This window comes from Molossus molossus, unplaced genomic scaffold (genome assembly GCF_014108415.1).
Source record: "Molossus molossus isolate mMolMol1 unplaced genomic scaffold, mMolMol1.p scaffold_m16_p_6, whole genome shotgun sequence".
NCBI classification, from domain to species: Eukaryota; Metazoa; Chordata; class Mammalia; order Chiroptera; family Molossidae; genus Molossus; species Molossus molossus.
This window is the reverse complement of record NW_023425399.1, coordinates 109,006,926-109,021,330: the sequence shown is the minus strand read 5'-3', so window position 1 is coordinate 109,021,330 and position 14,405 is coordinate 109,006,926. Positions and strand designations below refer to the sequence as shown.

Genomic DNA, 14,405 nt, shown 5'->3' with positions numbered 1-14,405 from the left:
ATTTCTGTCACACGTTCATTTTTATTGGCTCAAATTTGGAAATCTTTTTTTTATGGAGTCTGTTTTTCACCTTGCTTGAGAAGGTCCTCTTATTCCACCCCAAAGTGGTACAAATGCTCTCCTGTATTTCCTTCTAATATTTATGTATTTTATTTTTTTACATTTAGGTCTTTATTTCACCTGACTTTTATTTTTTCATAGAATGTTAGGTAGAGGTTTAGTGGTTTTGGGTTTTTTTCCTGGAAGCTACTTATGCCAATATCAATGATTACATAAGGCATCCTTTTCAAAATCCATTCAATTCAAATAAATTTCATATACCAGAGAAAGAGAGAACAAAAAGAGAAAGCTTGGTGCTGTTCAAATAAAATAGGCCAAAACAACAGTTTGGGTAAAAATAAGTTATATTTACTTTTTGTTTCTCTTTCCTTTTTTCCCCAAAAGAAGTTATAAAATCAAGTGCCTGTGGTTTTTTGTTCTTCCTAGGAGGGAGCCAGTAAAATGCTTTAATAAAATGATTAGTTCGACAGAGAAACACAAATCTTGGGGCAGGTATCAAAGTTCTTTTAAAAATGTGTGTTGAATGCACTTACTCTCAAGAAACCTCAGTGAAATCAATGAATGAAAGAGACGCCAGGCAGTAACCTGCTTGATGTGTCTTCCACGCACTCCTCAGATTCCGACTCCTTTGGCATGGAACTTCACCGGTGGGCTGTGAACTCAGTCCTACAGCCCTGTTTCCACAGTCCTGCCCGGCCCAGGTATGAGCGAGGGCAACCTGTGTGCACTATCATAGTTACGTACGACAGCAAAACAATCTGCGCAAGACTGAAGAGGCTCTCTCTCCGGATGGAGGAGGAGAGAGAATGCCCTTGCCCTATGCTCCCCTTGGACCTGTCTGTGGTTGCAGTGGCATGAGAAACAGTTGAATGGCCAGGCTGCTTGAGAGTTGCTGGGAACACCTACGCCTCAGAAAGCATGACTCAACTCCTTTTAGCTCTCACAGGGCTCTCCACACCCCCTCTGCCCTGGGTCTGAACTCTCATCGCTGACTTCTCCGTTTCGTGGTGCAGCATTTTCCCCCCGCTGTCCCTTTACGGCTGCTGAAATGAAGCCACAGGAACTCACGTATGCATTCCGTTCCAAGTCCACCAGCCTCTTTCCCAGCGAGCACCTGCCAGGCCCTTCTGGGAGGTTCAGCCCGCACAAATGCTACTGTGGCACATGACCAGCTTCTCAACGCTCGAGCCAAAACAAACAGAAACCATCCCATCTTAAGCCTAACCACCAAAACTGCCTCTCCATACAAGCAAAATAAGCATAAAACCCTCTCATATGACTAAGGAAACAAAAATAAACACACTCATATTTTACTTGGATAAAAATGAAAATTTGCAGCCACAAAAAGATTTGAGCAAAATTTTCTTAATTGCTGCAGATGTTGCAAAGCAGAGTAAGTATTCCAAAGCTACAAGTGATAGACATAATTTTTCCAAAATAATAATCAAGGAAACAGAGAACACTCAGTGTTGGCAATAATTACAATGGACATACGGCTATAAAGGCAAATTAAAGCATCCCCTAAAGAGAAGAAATTTTATTTTAATCCCTTTTTTAAAATAATTCAAACAGGAGGCATTATCGGTTCCCTACTTGTGCCAGACTCTAAGCTAAATTAATCCTATGGCTACAACAGCCAACGCAGGAGAGAGGAGGGCGGTGCAGGGCCAGGTTCCCGTGAGTCCAGCAAGTGCAGTCCACAGACAGTCAGTCCAAGTCATCAGGCAGCAATCGTGCGGAAATGGTTGCTGGACAGATGCACAGTAACCCTGCACAGTCTAATTCATGAAACAGTGTTATAAGCAGCACAAAGCTGTCATTTTCTGACTCTTTGATAAACTGGCAATAATGATCAAAAGGACAAATAATATGTTATGTTATAATTAAACATATCTCTCTTATGAAATAGATTCTTTTTTTTTTTTATCCTCACCTGAGGACATTTATTTGTTCAGATAGAGTGGGAAGGAGAGCGAGCGAGAGAGAGAAACATCGATGTGAAAGGGACACATCGAGTGGTTGCCACCCGCATGATCCAACCAGGGCCGGGGACAAACTGCAATCGAGGTACGTCCCCTTAGCGGGAACCGAACCCGGGTCTCTCTGGACCGCAGGCTGACGCTCTAACCACAGAGCCAAACCGGCCAGGGCTGAAATAGAATCTTTACTCAATTTTTCTATGACTACTTTTTTTCTTCATTTTCTCACCAACAGATCTGCCATAGTTGGCCACTTTAATTGCAATACTATGCAAGAGATGTTTCATATTAATCACCACACTAGTAGGACAAATAACAAAAAATGTCCAAAGAAGAAGACATCGCTACTTCATTCCTCTTCAAAGCAAAGGGAAGAAGGCCCACACATCTCACTTGGATAGAATCCCAGCTGAGTCATACAAGGACATATAAAAACGAAGACCAGACAACATCTCCATCAAGGATATTAGATTATCAAAGGGGAAAGTGAGCCTAAGCTACAGCCAGGGAGAATAATTATGTCATGAAAATGCACTTAGTTAGGAGTAGCTTAAGCTCATATTATGAATAACCCATATGAACAGGCATATCTGGTAGTTAAACAGAAAAAAGTCCAACACCCAAAACTTTACTAGGCATACAAAAGTCTGATCCTAGGCCCGAACCATTCCTTCACCAAATATTTTTTTTAGTTCCTCTTGTGCACAAAGGTGTGTGAAGCACGCGGACATGAACTGGGCATGGTTTCTAAGCTCCAAGAACTAGAAACAGTTTGGGAGCAAATCTGCTATAATATAAAGCAGAAGATGAAACTTACTGGAAAAGAAATATCGTGAGTGCTTCCACAAGGGAAAACTCGCTTTTATCTAAGAGACATGAACAGAGTTCAACAGGCAGATGGGGATCGGAAGACAGAGCATTCAGAGAGAACAAGATGGTGTGACTATTTCTCAAACTTGTGCACAAATTGCTAAAAATGCAGATCACTGGGCCCCATCACCAGAGGTTCTGATTCAGCAGGTCCAGAATGAAAACCAGGTACCTCTGTTTCCTAACCATGCCAGGTAATCAGAGTGCAAGCACTTCAGTGTATCTTGTCACATACACTGATTTGGAGGGCAAAAACTCCAGGGTGCATTTGGGAAACAGTAAGCAAAATGGTATTGTTACGCAAAGAACTCCTGTGATTGCAAAGGATGCTTAGGAACTAATCACAGAGAACCTCGATTTCCAGAGAAATCACTGCTGTTCACCTGTGAAAAAATAATCTTTCCATGGATGCATGGATTTGGATAGCACATAAATCAAATAACATCTCCTCTTCCCTTGATGCACATCCTACACACACACACACACACACACACGCATCCCTCTCTATGTGGGTGAAAGTGCATTCTGACAAAAAATTTTAAGAACAACTATTTGGAAAGTCAGACGTTCCCTAAGGTTCTCTCGTTAATTATCTGTCCCAAAGACATCACTGGGGAGGAATGGGTGTGCCCTACTTTCGAGAGGTCAGTCACACATCCTGCCAGCTCTAGCATCATCACCCTGAGCCACCCGTGGGAAATGACCACAGGCACGTGACTCCTCCCGTTCAAAGCTGTTACTAGGGAGAGCATGGTGAGTGACATCAAAATTACGGGTACTCTTAGGAACAACAGACACTCTCAGGGGTCTTTAATTTTCAACAGTGCCACACTCGAGGTGCAGGAGCTCCGGGTGAGCTGTCTGATGAGGCCGAGGAGAAAGGGAGAAAGAGGAGCATGCTGCTCCCACATGGGCCACCGAAGAGTTATCTCAGAAGCCATCGTTAAGGATGCGAACCATGCTCCCACGTTCCAAGTGATGATGACACTGTGCCATCAACAACCACGCAATAAGCACCTGCGGGCCCTCTCACTACATGCTAATCATTGTCCCCGAGGACCTACACAGAGCGAAAAGTTGTTACCACACAGAACAGCAAAAATCTACAAAGTTTAACATTAAACTCTTGCCGTTAATTTAAAGCTGAGAGAGTACAGCAAAGAACTCAACTAAAACAAACACAAGAATGGAATTGGCCAGAATACAATAACCTCACTGGAATTAAGCTTAGGCTCCTGAAGACCCCTCCCGTTTTTTATTTAAGAGGAAAAAACAAATGTTAAAGAACAGCTTAAAGGATCCCAAGAAGTCAACAGGGCAAACTGTAATTTAGTACAGTCTAGCCAATAAATAAATCTTTTGTCTCTTTCCAAGCTCCCGCTTCCAAATGCGCTGTACGAGGGAGGAAGAAAATAGGCTATTATTGCCAGAAATGGGGTTAGGAGCCGCCAAGGAGGACCAAAGGCTATACAATCTCAGCGCCCCAAGCACCAAATGAAGTCTTTCCTTTGATCAAATGCTCAGGGAAGGAAAATGGAAATTGTGTGAAATAGAAAGCTTCCCAAGAGGATCAACATTCCATCTGAAAACAAAGCTGTATAAGAAAGGAACATCCAGTGTGTGGGGGCGTTCGCTGAAAGGGGGTCATTCCATACAGTCGGCCACATTCCTTCAACATGTGGCAGGCGCCCCCACCCCCACCCCAGGGAAATTCCTTCGCAAGGTTCTCTCTACCCATGAGGAGCACGTGAGCTGGTGTTCCTTCTTCAATACATCAGCGCACACCCATGCTGCAGCAGTTGGCAAGTCTTGTTTGCTTGTGGGGTTTTTTTACGCGGCGGAGCATCTTCAAAGCAGCTGGAACCGTCCTCAGCTCTACAGTTTCAGTCTGGCAAATGAGCTGCAAAAACACTTCCACGCGAGTCCTGACCCTCTGTTAATGCAGCGTCCCTATTTCCATTTCAAGTGAGCTTTCAAAAGTTACTGATACAAACGAACATTAAAATCCCTCTTTCTTTCTTTTTTTCTTTTTTGGTACGTGCCCCTGGCGGGAACCAAACCCGGGACTCTCTGGTCCGCAGAGACGCTCCCACGGCTGAGCCAAACCGGCCAGGGCTAAAACCCCTCTTTCTGCAGAAACCTGGGAATGCGATCTTTGGGTCAGGATAAGTCATTACCACGAGCAACTCAGCAGCTCTGGAATGCTAGATCGCCGGAGGAACAGAGGCGGAAATAAGGTCATGTTTTCCACTCCATGGGGATTAAAAATGTAGAAAATCAAGCTTTCTAAGAAGAAAGGTACTTAATAAATGCCAGGCATAATTACGAGTTTCTCAGTGCTCATTTCTTCATAACCTTCTTTCTACTACGCCCACCTCCTTACACACCCAACTCAACCCCATTCCTTCTCTCCCACTGTTCTCGTCTGAAAACTCCACGCCCTCCCCATCTCCCTTGTTCTTTTCAGCGAAAACAAATTTCACATCTAATCAGAGCTCAAATCACTGCTCTCCTCTAAGTCTTTAATTCACTCTCTCACTGACCCAAAGATAATCTTTACTTTATTTTAGGTTACATTATATTCATTTTATACCATCGCTTGTAAGGCTCAATCACGTACTTACTCCTAAATTTCTTGAAATTCATCTCTGGGTGCCATAAAATGTAATTAATCAACAATCATTCTAAGTGACTACCATCCCCTTAAAATAGTCACCTCACGCACTAAATATATGAAATGGTCCCACTACTCAAAGCATTTTTGGATGCTCTCTTCTAAACGGAGCATATTCTTTTTTATTTTATCTTTTTAATTTTTCCAACACCATTTATTTCCTCTATGCCCTCTTCTACCTCCACTAATAACACTCTTTCGATTATCATTAATGGTGGGAAAACCAGCAATTCAATGCAACAAATATTTAATTCAATGCAACAAATATTTATTAAGGGGCTTGCAATCTATATCTAAATCTATCTATCTAAGTACAAAGAAAGCTAATAATTCAGAATATAAAAGGTCACATGGAATTGAAATAACTAAAAACTTCAGGAAACAAAAGCCATTACACATATGCTCTGAGGGTGGGGAGGGTTCACCAGGCAGGGCCTGGGTTTGGCAGATGAAAAGTTAGGAGCGGAACCTTCCTTGCAGGATGAACGTGAGGTATGTTTAGAGACTGGCGAACAGACCAACAGATTTGTTTTTTTTAAGCTATTGTCTCCTTTTCCAACTTGAAATCCTTTCTTATGAATCTTTTCCTCTGTGATGCTTTCTGAATCATCTCACTACACAGGCTGTCTTCTCATCTACTTTCATCCAGAGAGAGACATACTAAGTGATAAATTACCAGCCTCACTTCCTTCTACAAGTTGCTACAAATACCTTTAGCAAAGAGCGGGGTGTACTTAGCACAGAGTTGGCAAAGACAATTCCCACCTTCAGACAATTCATGCTTATCTACGTTCATCTGCTAAGACCTGGCAACAGGTCCTCCCTCTGAGAATTCAAAGCCAGAAGGCACAAACAATATAAATACAGAAGACACTGAAGTTATAAAGGTGACAGGCTGAACTCAACTCTTTCCTTATGGTATCTACACTGTAAGTCACTCAGGAAAAAATTAAATGTAACCTCAAATATTTAAAAGTTGAAGCAACAGTGCTATTCCTAGGTGTTATATCCTTATTAAAACTGGCTCTTTTTAAACTATGGCATAAAATATTGTGAAACTGTGAGGGGACAATAGTAACAAACAACAACAAAATTCAGTATCCAAAGGAGAATGTAAAAAAAATAAATGAAATAAAGCTGCTGGTGGTATATCTTCCTTCCTTTTTTTTTGCCTATTTCAGAATCACATATAGTAAAAGCACATTAATAATTCTACAGACATACAGACACATAGTTTATCAAGTAACTTGAAATTCAGCAACTTCTACTTAAATTAATGTTAGTAATACTCCTATTGAAAAAGTAACTCCAGCCCTGGCTGGTTTGGCTCAGTGGTTAGAGCATTGGCCCGCGGACCCAGAGAGACCTGGGTTTGGTTCCCGCTAAGGGCATGTACCTCGGTTGCAGTTTGTCCCCGGCCCCAGTTGGGGTCGTGTGGGTGGCAGCCAGTCGATGTGTCTCTCTCACATCGATATTTCTTTCTGTCTCTTCCTCCCTCTCTCCCTCTCACACTATCTGAGGATGAATGCCAAAGTGTCCTTGGGGTGAGGATTAAAAAAACAAAGTATCTCCATTCCTAGAACTTGCTGGGACCCCCAGCTGAGCTGGACTGGTGTCTCCACACCAATTCCCTGACAAAGAGCGAGAGCTGGAGGGCAGAACCACCGCCTGTATTAATGGATGAACGTGATAAACAGCCACTAGCCATCAAACACAACTGACACACAACCAATTTCTGATCATAATGACTTTACAATTTCCAACACAGAGAATTAAGCAATTTAAGTCTGCATATTTTAATTATCACCAATTTGTCAAATACCTATCAAAATGCAGGCTTATCTCTAAAAGTGGTAGGTAGAAGTGATGAGTAAATTAAAGTTACCTAAAATGAAGACATGTAAGTTCAACGTAAGTGGCAAACTTTCCAAATACCATGGACAAAGCTACCAGGAAGGCAGACACACACATCACGACCATCAAACATTGCCTCTGAGTGGCCTGTACTGTGCTCTCTGCACGCAGTGCGCTGGGTGTCGTCGTGAGAGAACTCTGATCCACGAAGACTCACAAACTCTAGGACATTCGATGCAATGATACCACCCACGACACTTCAATCAAGGATCAATTTAAAAGAGCTGTATTGGTCAGTACAGCAAAATGTTTAAACATCAACATAACTTGCTACAGATAAGTTCACACTACTTGAACACTGTAGTAAAAACAATAAAATTCAGACACGGAAAGGACACTTACATTCTTTGAATTTACACCAGCAAAAAGTTGTCTTCACTGACTTCACAAAAAAACTTTCATTAAAAATAATTCTCCACTACAAATAATTATGATCTTAGTACTAATACGATCTGGGTCATCTAAATGGAGATATACTTAATACAAGTAAGTACTAGTAAAAGAGAGGTAAATAATGCATTATCTAATTATTAGTGACATAATCAGGAAAGAACCCATTAAAACGACCAAAAATGACTGACTTTGCCTCTCCTCTATTTTGGAAACAAACTTGAAGAGTTTTGGTGTCAATACAGGAAAAAGAGACAGCGGTGGTTCCAAGATCAATGTTGTCCCTCTGAAACCGCTGAGCCGCGTATACATCAGCACCCCGTCCGTCCAGATTTAGAATGCTGCTGCAAACACCAGTTCCAGTGTTCTGTGAAACAGCTCATTCGTTTAAAGTGAGAATTTGCCATAGGAAGCAAAATGAAGAGGCTATGTGGTTAAGAGACAACATCTCAGAACTCCTACCTGTTATAAATGCATTGTACTTAAACAATTTCTCCCTGGATATTTGCCCCAACAATGTAATCCAATTATTCATTTCTTGAGACTTCAGTAAAAACATAAAAATAATTATCCTTTGGGACCTTTCTAACCTGTTCCTTGTAAAACATACAATAGAGATTAGCACTAATTCCTTAAACATACAAATAAAAATAAGCAATTAGATAAATGGCATATTCTCAAAACTACAAACTGTATGAACATAAAAAGTACATTAATGCTTTTTAGAGTATAACGACGAGTTTTTAAAATACAGACTTTCAGTTCCTGGCATTAAATGTGTGTATGTCTGTGCATGCCCACATATACCTGAACACTTATTACTCTGAAATCTTAGCAAGAAAATCTTCCTTGGATAATGGCAGTAGGAAACAAAAATGTCATAGTCATATGTGGTGAAAAAGAAACTGGTTTAAAGCATTGTTTTTCCCAAAGGGCAGCCCAACAGCAGCTTCACAAGTTGCTCAGCCCCCACATACCAAAATCCCGATTAACTCCCGCCATGCTTAAAGCAACAGAAACAAAATAGAAACCTCTGTTGCAGTAATATTCTATTTGTCAATACAGGTACTGGTTAAACTGATATGTTTTCTTTGTAAACACAAATTGTACACTCATATTTGTGCCTTCTCTATGTTTTGGTTCTACAAAAAAGCTTTCAAAGGGTTATATAAGGAGGTGTTAGACCCCATAACCTCTCTCTAATTCCAGAAGGAGACAGTTTATTCCTCAGAAGACACTGAATCAGAGGGTTCTGGGCTCAAAGACATCAGGCACCGTAGAAAACACTGTTCTGCAAACAAGGGGATCAAATAAAAATCCACACGCTAAGCCTTGAGATTCCAGCCCTCGTCCCTGTTCAGCTCCCTAAATCTTGGCATGCATTGCCCAGGCAGACGACCAAAGGATTCCTCTCCAGTAAAACCAACTCGCCCTAGGGAAAAGGTCCACAGACACTACCTTTGGAAGTCTCCCAAGGAAACCACAAAGCCTGCCCTGACAGCTTCCCAATGAAGCTGTAAGGTGGAGAAGCCCCGCCCACAGTACAAGGCACCAGACTTACTTTTCACTGACTCACCATTAAATAGGAACAGAGCTCTAATGATCACCAAGCAGCTAACTCAAATGTCTAACATAAAGTCAGACACCTATACATACAGGAAAAAAAATCCAGACAGTGAAAGAAGAAGTAAATAGGTCAGTAAATAAATAAAATGTCCTTAGAAAGAGAAAAAAAATGCACCCATGAAAAAAAAGAACAGAATGCTATTAAGATGCAAACAAATTAAAACAAGTAAGAAAGATTTCTTGAAAAATGAAGACAGCAGCAATTCAGAAAGGTGAAGACAAAGTAGGGAGAGCCTGCTGAGAAGTAGGTAGGGAGTTAAACACAGAGAAAAGACAATGAGAGAAGCAGAGGACACACAAGGAGGTCCCACCCAACTAACAGGGATTCCGAGGAAGAACGAGAAAACCAAGGGGGAGAAAATCACCAAAACACGTGCTGAGAAACTTTTCCAGAACGAAAGGACATAAATTTTTCAGATCAGGGGCTCATCATAGTGACTGAAATAAGCAGTGTCACAAGAAGAAGATCCTAAAATTTGGGGGGAGTTGTTAAAAAAAAAAGGAGGAGGAAAAAGGTCACCTACAACACTTTTTAATAGCGACTGCAGAAGGTGAAAAACAATGGTGCACAGGCCCGAAAATCCTGAGGAAACATGATTTCCTCTTTAGAAGCCAGCCAAATTATCAATCAAGTGTGAAAGAAAAACGATTTTCAGACAGGCAGTGTCTAATAAATTGGCTCCCACTTCCCCTTTCTCAGGAAGATGCCAGAAAACATTCCATTAAAAAGAGGGAGTAAACCAAGAAGTCACAAGACAGAGAAAAACTAGGGGTCCCACGCAGGAGACAGCAGGGACTGCCAGGAAGTGACCAAGGCAATCCCAGGACAACAGCGCGCAGCAGGTGTGCAGGGCAGTCCTCCAGAGGGCGGTGCTCAGGAGAGTGGGCTGGTGGCCTCGGAATGCTTGGGGACACTGGGGGAAGGAAAACACGCCAGCGAAAAGGAGAAGCAGCACAACTCGGGAAATGCAATCACTGCCTTTAACTGCCTTACCTGGAAACCATGGTTCCATGCTCAAAAGAAGCTCAACCCTGAACACCAACTCAACCAAGACTTGATGCCTACACACAGAGCGTAGGGAAGCAGTGGTTTGTGCATGTGGGGTGGGGCGGGGGGGGTGTGACAGATGTAAAAGAGTTAAAGCCTCATTTTCATGGTCATAAGGCAGCATGTGATGTCCAAGAACGAAAAAATTTTAAATAGAAATATATACAAAATATTTCGAAAGATGGAGGCAAACAGCAAAAAGACTCAATGAAGGCGGTTGCCTGGGGAACAGGACTTGGGTGTAAGGATGGGAAGGAGTTCTACGCACCTATTCTTATTATAAATCTTGTTGCTTGATAAAAAAAAAATTTTTTTTCATCTATATAAGCTATTAGCTTGATGGGAAAAATGTTTCAGTTTTTAAAAACACAGAACAAAATAAAACCACGCAATGTGGGAAACAGCAGGCAAGAAACCAAGAGAGGAGCTGGGGGGGGGGAGGACAGAAAACAACCCATTGTCCAGCCTCCTGCAGGGGCCAGGCGAGGGCAGGGAAGGGCTTACTCGGACAGGGCAGATGGGGTGTGCGCTGGGGCGGGAGCAGAGAAGAAAGAGAGTGCCGACAAGACAGAGCGGAAGAATCGGTAGATATGGGAGACTAGTCAGGAGACTGAAAGAGCAGCCAAGGCAATGCCACAAATATCCATCCACCTGAGCAGTTACTTATTTAGTCCACAAAAGCCGGCTCTTTGGGAACATCATATTCCCCCTGTGAATACAGAGGCATTTTTATTTTCTTCTGGTTTAGGTTTTTATTTTTAGATTATTATGAAATATCCAAATAGAAAACTACAGAAAATAGGAATCATCATGCAAGTGCCAACTATTCAGCTTTTCCTAATATCCCTATTTTTGTCATAGTGCCGTTAATCTCTTTCACATTTGCTATTTTTTTTACAGAAAGAAACATTATGAATATAGTTGAAACCCTCTTCAAACCATCCCCTAATCCCACCCCCCTACCTACCTCCCAGAAGACAACCACTAACTTGAACTCAGCATTTCACATCTCCACCTACCTCGAGTCTAAAATGAAAGCACTACCATAGATTTTTTTTTTTTATCCTCATCCGAGGACATTTTTCCATTTTTTGTTCAGATAGAGTGGGAGGGAGAGAGAGGAAGAGAGAGAAACATCGACGTGAAGGGACACATCGAGTGGCTGCCACCCGCACGACCAACCAGGGCCGGGGACAAACTGCAACCGAGGTACGTGCCCTTAGTGGGAACCGAACCCGGATCTCTCCGGACCGCAGGCTGATGCTCCAACCGCTGAGCCAAACCAGCCAGGGCACTACCATAGATTTTTTTTTTAATTATTTTTATTAATTTGTTTTTGTTACAGATGTTTCTCCTTTTTCCCCCCATTGACATTTACACAATGGAAATTATGCAGCTGTAAAAAAAAAAAAGAACTTTTACCCTTTGTGACAGCATAGATGGACCTGGAGAGCATTATGCTAGGTGAAGTAAGCCAGCCCAAGAAAGAAAAATACCACGTGGTCTCACTAATATGTGGCATTTAACAGACAGAATAAACTGACGAATGAACGAACGAGTGAACGAACGAACGAATGAATGAATGAACGAATGAAAGCGCTGGTTTGGGCGAGCTCCAACGCCCCTCTCTGTTCTCAGACATCAGGATCCAGTTGTATGAGATCCAGTTCTTTCTTTTTTTTTAATCCTCACCCAAGGACATTTTTCCATTTTTTTGTTCAGATAGAGTGGGAGGGAGAGAGAGGAAGAGAGAGAGAAAGAAACATCGATGTGAAAGGGACACATCAAGTGGCTGCCACCCGCACGACCCAACCAGGGCCGGGGACAAACTGCAACCAAGGTACATGCCCTTAGTGGGAACCGAACCCGGGTCTCTCTGGACCGCAGGCCGACGCTCTAACCGCTGAGCCAAACCGGCCAGGGCTGAGATCCAGTTCTTGATGTTCTGCGGTGAAGTGGAGACGCCTGTACTGCTGTAGAACACACAAAAATCTTTCAAAATAATTTCAAACCTCAAAAACAGACTGAATCATAATGTGAACCTTTGGCAAAAAAATCATAGTAACTTGTTATAGTACTGTCAGTAAGTATTATTATCAACGCACAGGGCATATGAAAACCTAAGTTCAAGAATTCTGCTCTGCTTTCCTTTCCTCGTACCTATAGGGGCTGCTTGAACACAACACCCTTACTGGGGTTCTGAGCACCTGTGTAACTAATTCAGTGGAGCACCACGCTGACCCAGCTGTCACTGTCCTCTCCTCTAGCAGGTCATCACAGCAAAAATATTTTTAAAAATTTGTAATGCCAGTTTTACTTAAAAAGGTCCTTGATGCAGGAAAATTATCTGTATTACATCTCAGCCCGTGAGTCCGTATCTTCCTTTTCTGGGTGAGGAAATGGGAGGCACGCGCAAAGCACTTGTGCTGCACACTGAAGTGTGAAGGTCATCTCAAGGAGAACACTTGTAAGATTATTCCAACAGTGAGCCAAACGAGCCATTATGTTTATGGAATATCACTTTTACGTGAAAGAACGGACAAACCTGTTTTTTAGACTCGGGTATCTAGCAGACATTTTCTCTATAATGAAGGGAAAAGGTCAATTCAGGAAAAACAACTAACAGTTTTTGCTGCCAAGGGACAACCTTCCAGCTTGCAACTGAAAATTAAAATTTTGGAAAACTTGTTTCCACCATGAGCTTGACAACATTCCAACACAAAATATTTTTCTGATGAGATGAGTGGTGATATTAACAACTGAGATTTCTTCAAATTGCATAATGAAATGTGTTAACATGTGGAATATCTGTATTACCCAACAAACCAGTATTTTCTCAATGACCAATATATAATGCAGTAAAATGATTCATGGACAGAGACCCATTCAAAGTGCAAGAAAAACGAATGGATCCTAATGTAAAACAATTTCAAAAGTTCACTAATAGGTCTTAGATTCCACACTGGAACTCACATTTAAGAAATGATTGCATGTCAAGTTCTGGGATAGTATCAAAAGACTATTCATCATGATCAGGAAAGACCATTAAAATATTCTTCCCTTTTCCTACATATCTGCATAAACTTTATAATAAACACTTATTGAATTATTCTTCCTGGATGTAAAAAAAACCATAAACACAATGATTAATTACCATAATTTAATCTCTGATCACTATCATTTTTTTATTTTTTACTCCTCACCCGAGGATATTTTTCCATCCATCATGAGATGGGAGGGAGGGAGGGAGGGAGGGAGGGAGGGAGGGAGGGAGAGAGAGAGAGAGAGAGAGAGAGAGAGAGAGTGGGAGGGAGGGAAGGAGGGAGAGAGAAACATCAATGTGATAAAGCCACATCAACTGGTTGCCTCTCGGGGACGAACCAAAACTGAGGTACGTGCCCTTGACCAGAATCAAACCTAAGACTCATTGGTCTGCAAGCTGACGCTCTAACCGCTGAGCTAAACCAGCCAGGGCTATCAGTCATTTAATAACAAATGAACCATTCATTACTTATTTAAGTTCCATTCTTCTGCAGTTATAGTCTCATAAATTTACAACAAATATATATGTATCAGAGGATTCATTTACCACAGAATCAAGACTGATCATTGCTCCAAAAAAGGAAAAGAAAATGAATGTGGTAAATTCTTAAATCTGTTTTAAATACATACAAGTAAGGTCCCTTTTCTCTAGGGACAAAGGAGCAGACTCTATACATTTAACAGGGTCTTGAAATCTACACACTAATCATGTGGGTGACCTAGATGGTGTTAATGGAGTTAAACCTTAGTTCTTAAATTTCTAAGGAAATGTCTTTTCATGGAAAAACCCTGACCTTGTGTA

At 41.7% G+C, this 14,405-nt stretch overlaps 1 protein-coding gene across 1 annotated transcript in view; it reads right to left on the bottom strand.

Moving 5' to 3' along the window:
* PHLPP1 (PH domain and leucine rich repeat protein phosphatase 1) overlaps positions 1-14,405 on the bottom strand; it is a 180,248-nt gene that overhangs the window by 55,873 nt on the left and 109,970 nt on the right. The gene's annotated exons all lie outside the window — the stretch shown is intronic.